The sequence below is a fragment of the Theropithecus gelada genome, chromosome 7b (assembly GCF_003255815.1).
Source record: "Theropithecus gelada isolate Dixy chromosome 7b, Tgel_1.0, whole genome shotgun sequence".
Lineage (NCBI taxonomy): Eukaryota > Metazoa > Chordata > Mammalia > Primates > Cercopithecidae > Theropithecus > Theropithecus gelada.
In genome coordinates this window covers 99,137,763-99,155,454 of record NC_037675.1, presented here as the reverse complement: position 1 = coordinate 99,155,454, position 17,692 = coordinate 99,137,763, and the positions used below count along the sequence as shown (strand labels likewise).

At 41.3% G+C, this 17,692-nt stretch overlaps 1 long non-coding RNA gene across 1 annotated transcript in view; it reads left to right on the top strand.

The window, feature by feature from the left end:
• The window catches only part of LOC112629097, a 52,352-nt gene that overhangs the window by 24,818 nt on the left and 9,842 nt on the right, over nt 1-17,692 (top strand). Inside the window, exon 3 of the long non-coding RNA XR_003120530.1 lies at nt 12,676-12,890. This is a non-coding gene — a long non-coding RNA (uncharacterized LOC112629097). The remainder of the gene's footprint in view (nt 1-12,675; nt 12,891-17,692) is intronic.

Below are 17,692 nucleotides of genomic sequence, written 5' to 3'. Positions count from 1 at the left end.
GCAGAAGACTTCTCTTGGAGAGGCAATCTGAGAATCCTGATCCCATTAGCAACCCAATGTCCACCTCAGTCATCTCCCATGTAAAGCAGGAAGCACCTTGCATCTCTCTGTTGAAAGGGTGCTCATCACCTGGTCGACAGCCTCTTTGATCTTGATACAAAATCCAGATTATGGGAAAATCTTGCCTTCCTTGCCCTTTAATCCTCCCAGTGTGCTCAGTTCGGCCACTCTTGGCTGCATACTATAAGGCTAATCTTCCAGAAAGAGGCTGTTTAGGAGACTCTGCCCTCCATGCTAAGGCATCCTCCCTTCCCTTCCATATCACAGGACATGGCCTGGTGCATCCTCTCTGACTATAGACAGGCTCCTCTGAGGTCTTCCCATATTTTGCTTTTACTCCTGTTCAAGGGCATAGCCCTGAAGCAAAGATAAACCTCAGAGCTGTTCAACCAGCACTGTTCAGGGATTCACCTGTCTTGGCTTTGACCTCATTTTTTTATTAATGCAACCTACAGCCACTCTGGAGTTTTTAGTGAGTCACATCTCACCTTCCCAATTGGGAAGAGAATGTTAAATAATATTGTATCAATTCATGATAACAACATCATGCAGTTTCTAAATAGCAACCATCAGGACCCAGCCTCAATCTAGGGCTCGCTCGCTCCACAACCTCCCTTTTCTTCTTTGCTTTCAACAGTAAGCCTGTGTCCTTCTCCTGTTAGATATGCTTCCTCAAGGGCCTTTCTCTGATCTCGGGACAACTCGGGCCTTTGTAACAACAGCTTCTCTTTGATCCCTTTTCCATCCCAAGGGAAGGCCTTTCAGCTTGAAGGATTTCACTGCTGACCATGAAGAAATCTTTCAGGCCACCAGGTGATAAAGGAGAAGGGCAAATACCATGACCTCTTGGCCCCTCGTCCTCTGCACTGGATCCTACTCAACTTTCCCTGCACACTTGCAGGGGAGCAAGCACTGTTCTAAGCTATGTACCTGAGTCATTAGCATATTTGTCCTTGGTATGGCTCCATGAGTGTAACTACTGTTTCTTGGCTCTGTGTTTGCAAAAACTCAGACCCAAGTAAACAGCCTTGTTCATCGTCCCACATCTGGGAAATGAAATTGCCTGATTTGAACCCAGGCAGTCTGAATCCTGAACCCATGTTCTTTCCTCGAAAAGACAAACTTCTAGAAGCTTCTGAAGTCCAGAAGCCCTCATCACTGGGTCCTGGCTCTCTCACTGGGTGGTACCCTGAAGGCCTGTTACTCCCCACCTTTGACCTCCTAAGGACTTAGCCCAATAAACCCCTTCCCATCCAGTGCCTTCCAAGGTTGTGCAGACCCCTCCTTCCCCTACTGTTAGCAAGGTTGCTCTCCTGGTCTAACCTGACCTGGACCCCAGAATCCTGTCTATAGATAAGGTAGGATCGATCAGGCCAGGGAGCATAGACTCGTTAACTCAGGACTTGATGACGATGACAGAGGCTATATGCTGAGAAACTAAGACCACCCTCAGGAAGGAAAACTCAATGCAGTCATTGTACATGAAAGCCCTTTAGGGTCCCCTGGGTCCTGAATTCTATCTTTGGGGGTCCATGTCTAAGAATATAAGCCAGGATCCATTAAAGTGTTAATCACTTCTGGGCCATCCATCCCTGTGTCTGTCCACTGCTCTGAAAGCCATCCTTCCTTCTTCTGACTTAGCCACTCCTCCCAATAAAGGCAAAATATTCCCTTAGAGACTAATCTCAGCAACATGAAGCGACACAAAAACTAACCATTTAAACTTATATAGTACCCCCATAGGAAGCAGCTCCCAGCCTCTTGAAATTTGGATTCAAGCTGCTATCACTTCTGTATGCTCATGTTGGAACACAGAAAGGTGGACATGATTGAAATTTGCATTTAAATAGAAATGGTTAAAGGTAAAGGCCCAATGTTTAGAGAAATGAGAGTATCCATTTTTCTAAGAAGGAAGCTGAGTATTATTGTAGACCATTAAAGTGTCACTGAGCCAAAATATGTTTAGAAATATTAGATGCTGGTACTGCACACAGAGTGGAGACTGGCATTTGGAAATGACTCCACACCATGAATGAATCTAAGTGAACCCTGCATCAAGCACGATTGCTTATAATGTGTCTGCCACCATTACCTAATTCCAGCCCTGTTCACTAAGCAGTAGAAGTTCTATTAGACAGTGTTCTGCTACTTTTCTATTGTGATAAATGCCGGAACTGGTTCATCAGCATACAACTTGGCAACACAGTCCATCTTCCATAGGATACACTAGAGAGACCTGAAAATGTTTGGCTGAGGTTTTACCAAAAATGTCATGTGGAATTCATCCACAGTACATGAGCAGTTAATGAGCCAAAAGGAAAGAGAGCTTAAGGATGTAGAAAATGTTGTCTGCCCTTAGCAGTCTGGACAATTGTATCCACTCTACAGCGGTATTAGGAAACTCCCAGATATTCATCACTAATAGCATCTGATCATTATCCCTTTCTCATGCCCCAAGTCCATCATGAGGCCAACGAGGTTCTATTCCTTGACTTCTCACTCCAAAACTCAGCCCGATGACCATTCTTATCACCAGGTCAGAAGGCTACGGAGAACTGAAGGGTCTTCACATGCAAACAAATGCTTTACCTGGAAGTGAGCCATATTTCCTTAGTTCACAACACATTGGTGAAAGCTGTTGCAGAGTTCCTGAAACAGACTTACCCTGTGCCCAGAAGTTGGAGACAAGGAAATATTAGGTGAGCAGCACCTGCAGCTACACATCACCTTTCTGTAGTTGCTGTCAGGTGAGGAGAAAGTGGGGAAGTTCCCTATGAGGGAAGGCAAATGTTATCTTAAAAGTTATGCTTGGGATTGTCTTAGGCCATTCAGGCTGCTGTAACAGAATACCATAGACTGGGAGGTCTATAACTGACAGCAACCTATTCCTCACAGTTCTGCACCCTGAGAAGTTCAAGATCAAAGTACTGGCACTTACAGTGTCTGGTGGGGGCCTGTTTCCTGGTTCATAGATGGCCGTCTTCTCACTGTATCCTCACATGGCAAAATGGGCAAACAAGCTCTCTGGGGTCCCTTTGATAATCTCATTCTTGAAGACTCTGCCCTCATGACTTAATCTCCTCCCAAAGTCCCCCCTCCAAATATCCTCACACTGGGGGCTACGATTTCAACATATGAACTTGCAGGAACACAAACATTTTGTTTATAGCAAGGAAGAAGGGCTGAGATAGAGAAACAAAAACACAACCACAAAAGAAATTGAGTCTATGTCAGCTTGGAAGTATTGAGAAAGAGTACAGGCTGGAGACAAGGTTCATAGCTGAGACAACTTGGAGAGCAGAGGGAGAGTAGGTGAACAGCTGAGGCTGAAACATTTGGAATCTAAATCCCGCAAACTGCATGTGGAGACGTTTAACATTACGAAGAGGCATGATGCCTCATGAGTCAGAGATAGCCCCTTAGGAGAATTAAGTTGAACCAGAAAGCAGGCTAGAATACCATGCTATCAGGTGTGGTGGTTGTAATTTTAGGAAAGTATTTGTTAGTTTAAACAAATAAACATTGTGCAAAATACATAAAACATAACAGAGATCACATGAAGAGTTCATGCACCCCAAGTGCTTGGTCTGTTTTCTGGCTATCACACCACTATTTTTTTTTTTTTTTTTTTTTTTGAGACGGAGTCTCGCGCTGTGTCACCCAGGCTGGAGTGCAGTGGCGCGATCTCGGCTCACTGCAAGCTCCGCCTCCCAGGTTCAGGCCATTCTCCTGCCTCAGCCTCCGAGTAGCTGGGACTACAGGCGCCCGCCACCACGCCCGGCTAGTTTTTTGTATTTTTAGTAGAGACGGGGTTTCACCATGTTAGCCAGGATGGTCTCGATCTCCTGACCTCGTGATCCGCCCGCCTCGGCCTCCCAAAGTGCTGGGATTACAGGCTTGAGCCACCACGCCCGGCCCACACCACTATTTATAAAGTGAATAATTATTAGCTCATTCATTCCACAGATGTTTTTAAGAGCTTTATTATTAGAGCTTAGAACAATGGCTAATGTATACTAGGTGTTTAACAAAGGTTTGTGGATGGGCTTAATGAACAGCTCTGTCCTCTGAGCCAAATGCTGTACTCTCTGCAGAGAAAGAAATGAAGCTGACAGCAGGCATCATTTCAGCCTCCAGGAGCTTACACACAGACCCACATCACAACGAACCAAATTACAGTGGGATCAAGGCTGACACGTGGCATGATAATGGTCAAATCTGCTTACTTTATGCTAGATACTCTTTTAAATGCCTTACCCATATTAATGTATTTAATCCTCAAAATCGCTATCCGAGATGAGAATGAGATATAGATCCACAATATAGATGTGGCTCAGTGTACCTAATTATCATGCCTAAGGCCACAGAAGTAGCAAAAGGATGTGCCAGGATTTAAACCAAGGTGCCTGGCTCCAGTGCCCACAACTATAATAAAAACATTATAGAGGTGCCAAGGAAGAAGTTGTTATTTCTGCAGAGAATGAGAGCTGATGCACTATCTGGGAAAATATCTCTTTGGAGATGTTATTTAACCTGGGCCTTGAAGAATAAGTAAATGTGCATCAATAGAATTGAGAAGGCATAGTCCGAGGAAATCATATCTAGAGGACCTGGGAGTTGGTATCATTTTAGCAGATTCTGAGTCCTTACAGCAAGGACTATCTCTGTTATTTGGTGTCTCTGATCCCAGTATAGTCTGTGATTAGCACACAACCATATTTTATTGAATCTAAGATATCATCAATTGTAAGATGAAACAATATCTTAAGTACCACCAATAAAAAAGTAGGAAAAAAAGAACATTGATAATAAAACCACAGCACAATTCTTTCTTATTACTTAGACATTGTATTTCACACTTACAAAAGAAATCCTTTAGATTTAAGTAGATGTAGATTTTCATTATATATAATTCTTGTGATAAAAAGGGAGGTATGGTCTTAATAGTCTTAAAACTTGTTCACAGGTTGCAACTTTCTTGAGTCACTTTTCCAGTTGGAGTCTGTGTTTGTTCCAGAGTGTTTGTTCTTCTGCCATCAAGAATGATGATGATGCAGTGTTGCTTAAAAGAATCCATAAAAGAACAAAGGTTATTGATGCCAGACAATTAAGTTGTCTTTGCAATTATGGACAGCTAGCCTATTTTTGACTCCTATTTGGGAATGTTGATAAACCCAACTGGTTCACCACTTTCCACAACTGTTTGAGTCCAGGGATTAAAAAAACAAGCTGTGCCCTTAAATCTTGGTTACCATTATGTCCAGGTTACCATTATCTCTGAGAATCTGCAAGTTGCAATGCAGGTCCTCTGATGTACATATGCATGCAGGCTGTGTCCACTGTGTCATCAGTGCTCCTTGGCATACAGTGTTGAGAATGTGTCCTGGAAGTATGTCATTGATTTTAAGGTACATCTCAATTTCGGAGATGCTAGATTCTGTGCTTTGTAAAATTATTGAAAGATAGAAATAAAAACTGATAAATTTCTGTTGTATAAATAGAAGAATGAGAGTTTGAAAGATCCTGAATGTCAGGGGGGAAAAAAATACTATTTTAGATTTGAATTTGTTCTAAAGAACACAAAGTCTCCAGAAATTATTAGGATGGGAGCACTTGGAATACGCGATGGTAGGATCTGATCTTGATTTTAATATCAAGAACTACTGGAAGGAAAAAGAAAATCCTCAAAACTTGAGAATCCCATTGTCTAAAATAATTAGGGATGTTCATAAAACAAGACGGAGTCTGCTGAGTGGATCATATGGGTCTTCCTCAGGATGAGACACCTGAGGGACTGGCTGAGCATGCACCCAGAATGCTGGTGGGAGTGATTTGCATGTCGCCCTCCTGGAAAGCAGGGGTCAGGTGAGATTCGCCTCCAGGTCCCTTGGAGCCCATGGAGTCTGCATTCAATAAGCAGTGCTGTTGTTGCTTATGTTTCCAGACCCAATAGAGTCTGCGACGATATGCGCACTCCTGGGGCTTTTCCAGGGGCTGTCTAAACACATCCTCAGGACTTTTCCCTGCTGTTTGCAATATCGTAATATTTATGAATTTATAAATGGAGTGACCATGGCCTCATTTGCCAAATCCTGATACAAAGAACAGATTCAGAGGAATCAAAGTCAGACTGAGGGAATTTCAAAGCAAAGACTATACTATTTTAAAAGCTCCACATTCAAATGGGTTTGAAAAGACTTAGGACAATGTATAGTTAAAGGTAGTATTAGCTAACGTTTATTGGTCACTAGTTATGAGCCATAAGTTTAATTATGTCTCAATCTCACGTTAGAAAGTAGATTCAATGATCGTTTTGTCTCACAGAGGAGGAACGTGAGGCTCAGAGTTTAGGAAACTGGTTCCTGGAGCTGGCAAGGGGTGAAGGCTCAATAGGAGCTCAGACTATTGACCCCTGAATTCCAGGTCTGTACTTCTACATGGCATTTTCCAAATTCCCAGCTCTTGTGTTTTCTGGATCTATCACTTATCAGCTCTGTGCCCTCTGGCAAGTTAGTTTACTCCTCTGGCCTCAGTTTCCCCATTTGCAGTGTGGTGGTAGTAAAAACACCTATCTCTTTCCATTGATGTAAAGCTTAAAGAATTGGAAGGGTGTGTAGAACAGTGCCTGGCTTGGGGTAAGTGCTCAGTAATTTGGCTCAGTAAGACAACATACTACATTATTATTGTTAGCCCATCACTCCCTCTGATAATATTTCTAGCTAACAAATGGGCCACAGCCTCTCTCTTCCCCCATGCAGCCTAATTGTCCCAACAGTAGTCCTGCTGATGCTTTCTCTTGGAACTCCAATATTTAAGGTGCTCTCACAATTCACACCTTGAACTATCTAAATCACTTCTTCATTAGTGAACCTGGCCACCTTATGGTGGTATTGAGGTATCATCTTGTGCTTATCATCAGTGCTTGGCTCATCTATCACCAAGAAGCTAAATCTGTCTCTCTTTGTATCATTTGTGAGTTAAGAGTGGTTTTTATATGTTTTAATGATTGGGAAAAATGAACAATATTTACCGACATGTAAAAAATCCAAATCTCAATGTCCACAAAGAAAAATTTATTGGAATGCAGTCATGTCCATTACATATTGTCCATGATGGCTTTCACACTACAGTAGCAGACTTGAGTAGTTGCAACAGGCACCGTATGGTCTGCAAAGCCTCAACTATTTACTATCTAGTCCTTCACGGAGAAAGTTTACTGACCTTTGTCTTGGTCATTAGTAGCAAAGCTAGCCATAGAACCTACACCTCCTCCCTTCACTCTGGAACATACTCTTTATATTAGTTCATTTTCATACTGCTATAAAGAAATACCTGAAACTGGGTAATTTATAAAGAAAAGAGGCTTAATTGACTCGCAGTTCCACAAGGCTTGGGAGACCTCAGGAAACTTACAATCATGGCAGAAGTGGAAGGGGAAGCAAGGCACGTCTTACATGGTGGCAGGGGAGAGAATGAGGGCAGGCGATGCACAAGACATTTATCAACCACCAGATCTTATGAGAACTCACTCACTATCACAAGAACAACAAGGGGGAACATCCACTCCCATGATCCAATCACCGCCCACTAGGTCCCTCCCTAGACATGTGGGAATACAATTCAAGATGAGATTTGGGTGGGAACACAGAGCCAAGCCATATCACTTCTTTATCCCGTCTCCATCCTTACCCCCTAAGGATTATACAGCACAATACTGTGGCCATACAAATTCCTCATTAGTGTTTCCTTGATGACTGACATAAAACTCACTTTTTACAATTGCCTTATTTTTACTTTGGAACCTAGTTTATATATATTCTTTGCATTTAATTGTATTGATCGATTGGTTGATTGTTCTATTTATTACTTGATGCCTCATTTAGTCTATGATTTGGCATGAAGCACTAGGTCTTATTCATTGGGTTCTACTAAGCTGTTTCAATAAGAGTTATTCACATGGGTAGCAGTCTCTAATCTGAATACGGGCTTCTTTCTTTTTGCCTGCTTTGTTGAGATAAACCCAGTCCTGAACTCAGTGCCTCAAAAGGATTTTGATAACGAGATATTCAGACAGTTTCTAACTCCCTTTCCTGGATCTCCTCCCCCAACCCCTTTAGCTATAATTTCTTACCTATTGGGGGTGGGTTAGCAGATATTCAAATGGGGTTCAATGAATAAAAAGACCCTGTGAGAAAGAATTCACCAGGGTAATACATCCATTGCCCTTCCGACTTTTGTAAATTTCATATCTCTTTCAAAATATTGTTCATGTCATTTCTTCCCTACATGAAAAGTAGCCCATATCACATGTAGAACATATCCATTAAAGATTTCTTTAACGTCCACCTACAGAAATGGCATTTTTTTTTTTTACTTGGAAAGACTTCAACGGGTTGCACTGCCAGGGACCAAAAATAAGATTTTAATTGAAATACAGATAAGATAGGAGCCTTTAATTTACCTTCTCCCTAAGCAACAGGACTTTTCTGGCTGCATCTGATAGATGACTTTTCCCCCTTCTTTCTTTTTCAGCCTAAGCTAGAGCAAAATTATCTTATCTTCAGATGAAATATTTTAGGGATTTGGGGATTTTCTGTGCCTCAGGACAAAGGACAGTGTTTGTGAAAAGATCACTGTCCTCTTTTGGAGGCAAATTTCATCCTTATTGAAATTCTGATGTTAGAAAAAGTCTGCCATCTCATTACCATCTTGCATGCCACACATTTTATGTGTGCTTATAGATGGGCACAAGAATATTAGGGGCAAGGGAGAGAAAGAACACAAAGAGATTTCCCCTGCAATCATGTCAGATGAGACATCTTTCTTCACCAACAAAAGTGTTTGTATAAAATGGGATGCTATAAAAGTGAATTATGTTATTCTTACTGGGGGCTCCAAGGAACAATGCATTCTGGACCACGAGATCATTGTCATGACTTTCAGAGTAAATAACACAGATTCCTCTTCTTAGCCTCCTGTCCATGTGCACACGAGTGCTCTCCCTCCTCCATCCAGCCCAGGGCCACCAGCCTCAGGTCTGACGGAACAGCAGGGACTGATAGAGAAAGGCACATAAACCACATGACACAGATTTGCAAGGCCAAAGATAATTGAATTACCTGGTTGTCTGCGGTGATGAATATAAGTCGTAGAAACAGGATGCATAGTCTCCTTTTACTGCATTCCTGGCTGCAGTTCCAGCTCATAGTTTCCATGCTGGCACCAAATGGCCACAACTCCACTATATTGGCCATTTCTGGCTCCAAATGATCTCTCAAAGACTCCTTGAAATACAGCTTTGAAATCACCCTTGCACTTCATAGACACTAGATGATAGGTCGTCACTTCCATATGTGATGCAATTTTACAAAATGTTTCATTTTATGATTGCATGGATTATGTAGACTTTATTAGTTCTGAATTGGGCTTGACTTCAAATAATATCTGTTAATAATCTACGTACTTGTTTTTGTCTTTTGCCCTCCATGGTCAGGCAAATCCTGCCTACTTTTATTTGGTAGTTCCAGCTCCCACTTTCCTGGCTAATATGTGAACACCATGCAAAGAATCATCATCATCAAAAACATATTTGGTCCTTAATTGGACATTGGATAAAGCAGAAAGCATGCTGGGGAAAATCATGGCATATTTGAAAATACACAAGAATTAGTGTCAGAGCTCAATGGGATTTGAGCCCTAGTCACGTCTTCAGAAGACGCTAAAAGTCCCCAGTACCTCACTTCCAAAATGGAAGATATAAAGCTCACCCCAGGGCTTGTAGCTGGGCTGAATGGACTTAATGGTTATATAAGTACCTGGCATAGGCACTGGTACAAGTGACCCACCAACATGAATTCACTCCTTTTTCTGTTTTCAGTGGATGGATTAGCTGAGCCAGAAATTATACCATTTCATTGTCATCCTCCTTTGTTTGTCTATTTGTTCTTCTTCCTAGGAGAATTGAGAGGTTGGGAAGACTGCAATCTGTAAGCTCTGGAAACACAAGAACTACTTGTGTTTACTCATCATTGAGTTTCCAGCACCAGGCCAAGCCTGATGCAAGGTTCTTTTCTATTGAGAGAATGTGAAGATGTACCTTAATGACAAATACTCCCCTATCTCATCAACAGGCCAAAGGAAGAGGCAGGTTCTACAGTCAGTTCTGCCATACTGTGACATCTGTGTTCCTAAAAATCACTCACAATCCCAGGGATTAGAGAGGAAATTAGGCTGGGGCACAATATTCAAACACTTCATCAGGGACACATTTTTAAAACTATATGACCTAATAGAAGAGATACTGCCCTTTTGCACCTGTTAAGTAGTTAATAAATATATGCATGCCACAATAAATACAACACTTTCTTTGAGAAAGGCCTGAAGCTTGCTTGTGGAAGTGGGCCTGGGAAGTGGGGAGGCTTGTGAGTTACTGTGAAGTGATGGAGGGTGACCTGAGATGGGGAGATAAGTTGTCTCACATTTCTATGTGGCTCCATCTAGCTAGGCATAGTTTTATAATGTCACATTGTTCCTTACAACATCAATCACACTAAACAAACGTGCACTTTCAAAGCAAAGGTTATGGAGGAACTGGCTATATTTTCAATTATTTAAGGGGATTTTCTATGGGAAAACAAGCAGGCTCTTGGTTCTCAGAGGGTGGAGCCCTGGTGAATGGCTAGGCATTAGAGAAGGCAGCTCTGATCTTGACATGAAGCCCACATTGTAACACTTAGAGCTGTCTTGGCCAGGAATTTTCATGGGAGACAGTGGGCACCATATCAGGGGAGAGGTTCAAGCAGTGGGTGGTCACCTGCAAGACAGCTATAAAAGGGAAATTCTCAGTTGACCTCTGAAAGTCTTTCCAAGTATAAATTTTTAAATTCTTGATACTATCAAGAATTTTTAAAATTCCATAAAACATTCACTGTGTCCACAAAATGTTAATTTTCTGGTGTGTGTGTGTGTATGTGTGTGCCTGCGTGTGTGCACACACTGCTGTGCATCTAGGTGTGTGAGCTACTTCTAAGTGAATGGACCATGTTGCATGGGTAGGTACTGGATAAGGTAACACTAGCCGCTATAACAGATAAACCCCCAACTATCAATGATTGGCCAGATCTGAAGTTTATGGCTTACTTAAGTTCATTCTAAATGTGTGTTTCTGAAGGAAAAGAACCATCCTTTTAAATTCACCATCATTTTCTTCATCATGTTCAGAGACACACAACAGTGCCTAATTGCAAAGGAGGCCAGTTAATGTGGTCTGCCGTGTTCTCAGGAAGAAGGAGAGTCAGGTTTGGTGACCTCCTGCAACCTCTGCTTCACCACACCTCACATTTTCCATATATGCCTATCAACGTCAATGTGTTTAAGCAAAGTGAACTCATTCCAGAGAAGGGAGAAATTGGGATAGCACGTATTAAGCATCTATTATATGCTTAAATCTGATCCTCATACACTTGCACACATTGTTTTATTTAATACTTAAAATTATGCTGCTAAGTGGATAAGATCACATTAGAAAGATTGTATAGATGGGAAAATTAGGGTCAAAAAGAAGTAGCAATTTGGACAAGATCACATGGTTAATGCATGTCAAGGGAAGGACCTGAATTTCAAACAGGAGATGCCCACTCGGTTTTCTTGCACCGTGGCCCTTTGGAAACACTCAACTGGTCACTTTGGACTGAGGCTTAGAATGACCTAGTCAGTTCTCAAAATCTGGGCATACCTGCCTGGGGCCTTAAAGATGGGGGGGGACTGCAAAGAGAGGGGACCTAGGTAATGGGACAGGGCTAGTCTTCAGTTTGGTTGTTCAATATGTATAATTTAGACACCATCTTTTTATCACAGGAAAGTGCACAGGCTCGACTCCTTCCTCAGTTTTCAGACCCGCCTCAACCACTTGTAGCCACCTGAGCTTGATTAAACCAGCCCACCTCCCTGAGCTTCAATTCATTCAACTGAAAAACAGTTTGTCAATAAAACTCCTTTCTTCTCGGGAGTGAGCTAAGAGTGTGTTCATAGACAGCCTGAGAGTGAATGTGCTTTTAAGCCCTTAGGTGCTATGTAATTATCATCATCATGGAAAATAGCCATTTGTTTTGCAGGAAAAAAGAACAGGAAAATCAGATTCTGGCTGTTTATGGGGAAAATACAAAACCTTGGTTCTGAATGCAGAGGGAGAGAATAGACAGTCTATTTTTTCCTCCTGTTGGTTCAATGATAGCTATTAATGTTGTTAAGTCTTACAGATTAGTCTTAAAAACACTTTTTTGAGGTCTTGTTGCAGTTGAAAAGCCCATGGGAGCGATTTCTAGTAATCTAAGTTAATAAACTATAAATTAACTTTATTTTCAAAGATTAATTTAAAAAACAATTACAAAAAAACACTTATGACCTTTGACAAAATAATTGTACCAGTTTTAAAACAGTTAAATGCTGATTAACAGACATATCCAGAAATTAGTGTACAAAATAAAAAGATACACAGAACCAGAGAACTTATTTTGTAACTACTTCCTTCCTTTTATGTAATTTTCTTTCTCCAAACTATAATTCCTTTCTAAACCATAAAATGTTTGACCAATGTCTGATGATGCTTATCCATAGAGATAAAACTTGAATTAAAAGAAGAGGCAAGAACTGGGGCTTCATTCATCTCTCCCATCAACTCTCTCTTTGTGGTCCTGATTTGTCAGAGAGAATGTACTGGAGTTTGCAAAAGAGAAAAAAAAAAAAAAAACAGAGCTTTTCTCCCAATGGTCTGCTTTCAGAATGAAGAAGGAGAAGTCAACATTTGGGAAGTGTTTCCCATGGACCAGGAGGTAATATAACACATCATTTAACTCTCCCAAGTAGCCTGGAGCACAGATTCCACTACGTCCCCATAACAATGAGAAAAGCAAGGCTCAGAGAGGCTTAGACACTCATGCTGTCTGTATTAGTCAATTTTCACACTGCTATAAAGAAATCCCCGAGATTGGGTATTTTATAAAGAAAGGAGGTTTAATTGACTCACAGTTTCACATGGCCAGGGAGGCCTCAGAAAACTTACAATCATGGCAGAAGTGAAGGAGAAGCAAGTACCTTCTTCTTCACAAGGCAGCAGGAAAAAGAGATAGTGAAGGAGAAACTGCCAACACTTAGAAAACCATCAGATCTCATGAGAATTCACTCACTATCACAACAACAGCTTGGGGAAAACCACTCCCCTGATCCAATCACCCTCACCCTCCCTTGACATGTGGGGATTACAATTTGAAATGAGATTTGGGTGGGGACACAGAGCCAAACTATACCATTGTCAAAGCATTAGGAAGTGCACATGCCAGAGTTCCAGTGCAGGCTTCCAGGACTTTAGAGACTGTTATTTTCTCTTAAAGAGATTGCTGAGTACCTGGCATCACGAACCCCACTGAAATTGGACTCTCCTTCTTTCTGTGGGATATATGGGCCAGGGTTCTCCAGAGAAACTGAACAAGTAGGTTGTGTGTGCACATATAGAGATTTGTTTGAAGGAATTGGCTGGTGTGATTGTGAAGATTTGATCAGTCCAAAATGTGCAGGGTGGGCTGTTAGGCTGGGGACTCAGAGATGAGCAGATGCATAGTTCCATACTACAGGCTGATTTCGAGTATTACATAGAATTTCTTCTTACTCAGAATAGGTCATTGTTTGTTCTCTTCAGGCCTTCAACTGATTGTATGAGGTCAACCTACACTGGAGAAGGCAGTCTGCTTAATCAAAGTCCACCAATTTAAATGTTCATCTCCTCCAAAAACACCCTCACAGAAATATCAGAATGTTTGACCAAATATCTGGGCACCTTGACCCATCCAAGTTGACACATAAGATTAACCATCACATGGGGAGTATTCATTATGGGATCCAAAGTGACAAAGAGAAAATCCAGAAGCACTTATCCTTGCATAAAAACTAATTGAAATCTCACGTTCTCTTGTCAAAGGGTTGAGGTCAAGGTCCACTGTTTCCAGAAAATAACAAAGACCCGGGTGACAAGGAGCACTGAGAAAATCATGGTACAAAAATGTAAAGACAGATGAACCCCAGATTTCTTAGTCTCAATGTAATCACTTTTCTTTTTAATTTGGAAAACAGTTACCCTGGACTCCACAATGAATGACCACCCATCAATGACATGTTCTTCTTCCCTTATGAATGGCATTTCCTTTGAACAAGTAAATCCATAACTTGAGGCCATACAAACTATTGACCTGCTGCAAAGTGGAATCTCTGCATTGTTGCTGTCTTCTCATCATAGGACTAGCAAATATTTCCTGACCTCTCATTGTGGGCCACATCCTGGAAGGCTTCTACCTGGGCTACTACAGTCACCTGCACAATCCTCCCTATCAACCTCACGGTTGTTACCCTCCCAATTTGGTATTGTCATTGGTGATTTGCAGTTGAGGAAACTGAGTCTCAAAGAGATGAGATGCATTTCCTGGGGACTCACAGGTTGTGGATGCCAGCTCCAGGTTTTGAATTTGTCCCTGTGCTAACACCTATGCTCATGACCACTGCCTCTTTCATCATCTTATTATTTGATTTTATTTTGACACAGGGTGTCACCCTGTCACCCAGGCTGGAATGCAACAGAGTGATCATAGCTCCTTGCAGCCTCAAACTCCTGGGATCAAGGATCCTCCTGTGTCAGCCTCCTGAGTAGCTGGGACTATAGGTGTGTGCCACCACACCTGGCTCATAATCTTTTTAGAATTTATTTTCCTTTGGTTTCTGTAATTTTATTTTCCTTTGTTTATTTATAAGGCACACTGCTTTGGGGTTTAAAACAATTCACTTTAAAAATAAAGTGTCCACATTTGGGGTACTGAATATGCTAGGTGGTGGTCACATAAGTGTGCTTATATACAAAAATTCATCAACCTGTGTGCTGAAGGTTAATGAGCTTTATGGAGGTATATCCTACATGAATACAGGATTTTAAAACTACAGAAATGGAAATTTACAAATAAGCAGTCAAAGACAAAACAAAGCAAAAGAACAAAACAATGAAATCAGAATCACAGAATCGTAGAATGTCTGCACAGAAAAAGACCCACAAAACTTGTTTTCTTTGTTCTGACACTTTTTTCACACAGCACTGTCATGGCTTGTCTATGAGTGCTCTGGTCATCTCGCCAGACCATGAGCTCACCAAGGGCAGAACGTGGCACATTTTGTCCCTTGACACAGGCTTGTAGGGTGATTAAAAGATTTTTCTGCTGTGATACATTTTATTTGCACAAGTTATCTGGTATGAGTCAAAAAACCTAATTGTATTGACAAACAGGCCCTTGGCAAAGATGTTTATTGCACACCTTAAATTTGCAAGGTTATCTCTTCTCATCTTACTGAGCTCTCACCTTAATCTTCCTGATCATCTCCTTCTTACCCCGTTAAGTGCCCACTCACCTAAAACACACTGGGTAATGATGTTTATTACCCAACAATGAAAATATTGTTATTTATGGTTATAATCAGGATGTCATCAAATATGAATGCTCACATTCGGTGAGGGCCTTTCAACTGATTGTTTATGTAAATGAAAGCGTTTGCTCATCATCACATCCATTTTGGGAAGAAACAATCAGCCAGACGGGTTGTTTCTGTCTATAATATCTTTTTAGTATTCAGTTCACTGAAAACCAATCTGCAACAAAAGAAAAAAAAAAACTACAAATTTAAGGTTAAATGTAAACCTATAACAAATGTTAGCGTGCCCTGGAATGACACAGGCAGAAGCTCAATTGCAATTCCTCTTCACTGGGAAATTTAGAATGGGCCTCCAATCCGGATGCGGTTTGCAATAGAGAAGTGGCCTTTCCATCCCAGTTTTTCCCACTCTGCACCAAGTGGACAAGGCCATTATGCAGTGGATGTAACCACCCTAGCCCTGGAATTGGGCCATCTATATGATCTCAAGGTTGTCACATTGGCAAGCGAGTCTTAGTTAACTTACCTGTTGTATTAGTCTGCTCTCACACTGCTAATAAAGACATACCTGAGACTAGTTTATGAATAAAAGAGGTTTAATGGACTCACACTTCCACATGGCTGGGGAGGCCTCACAATCATGGTGGAAAGCAAGGAGAAGCAAGTCACATCTTACATGGATGGCAGCAGCTGAAGAGAAAGAGAGTGTGTAGGGGAACTCTCCTTTATGAAACCATCAGATCTTATGAGACTATTTCACTATCACAAGAACAGCATGGGAAAGACCCGTTCCCATGATTCAATTACCTCTCACTGGGTCCCTCCCACAAAACGTGGGAATTCTGGGAGCTACAATTCAGGATGAGATTTGGGTGGGGACATAGCCAAACCATATCATCTGTAAATGGATGCTTGGATGGACTGTAAGTGAAAACTCTAAACATGTGTCCATAACAACCATCTCAGTGGATAGACTCCAATCTACTGTTAGGAAGGAGGGAAAATGTTCTGGCTCCAACATTTATGGTAACTAATGCTGAGGCTCTAAGTTATAATAAAAAGTAAAAGGAGCCCATTGTCCTATTCTCTAAAGGGGATACCCACTTATTTTGTAAAGAACCAGATAGTAAATGGTATTGACTCTGTGGGCCACTTAGTCTTTGCATTCCAAGTGTGTCTGTGTAGTAATAAAACTTTATTTGCAAGACATATTTGATCTGTGGACCATAATTTGTTGACCGGTGATCTAAAGCATCCTTACTTGAAGTATTATCCACAGATCATTAGTACTGCAAGATATTCTTTGCAAAAAAAAAAAAAAAAAGTCTCTATACAAGTAAGTTGGGAAATACTTCATACCTTTTCCCTCTAGGGTATTCACATAGTGCACATGATCCTTCCAAATCTGCTGCAAAGAAACTATTGAAAGCAGAATTTTTCCAAACTTCTTTCACCTTCCTTTGCACCCAGCCCCTGTGCCTGCCCAGAGGGCTCTTGCTTTGGGGAATGCAACTCTGAGCATGTTTTTGTTATCGGGCCCTGAGATGCTAAAAAAAGAAAGACTCTTGAAGCCACTTTGCTAACCTGTGATCCATCTTATAGGGGGTAGGATTGAGGTCTGGGAAGGCTAACAGATCTGGCAGGTAAGGCAGTAAACCCCTGATTGGTGAGTTACTTTGTCCTAATGGTCTGAAGATCGCCAAGCAACAGCCTTCTGACACAATGGAAAGATTACTTTGAGAAGAATAAAGAGACCTGAGTCTTTGTCTTCATGTTGCCCTTGGTTCACTTTGTGGTTCTGGAAAGCTGCTTCATGTTTCTGAGTTTCACCTGCAAAATCATTTTCCCCATCTGAAAAAGAAAGACATTTATTTAGAAAATTTTTGAAAGTTTTGCAGTGTTGTTGTTTCAAGCCTTCTTTTTCTTTCTTGTCTTTAAGGGCAGATCGAATGAATGTACAGGTAAAATCGCAGGATGAGGAAACTCAGAAAGGAGGATTAGCGCTTCTTTTCTTTTCTTTTTTCTTTTCTTTTCTTTACCTTTTTTCTTTCCTTTTCTTTTTTTTTTTTTTTCTTTTTTTCTTTTTTTTTTTGAGACAAAGTCTCAGTCTGTCATCCAGGCTGTAGTGCAGTGGCGTGATCTAGGCTCACTGCAACCTCCACCTCCCGGG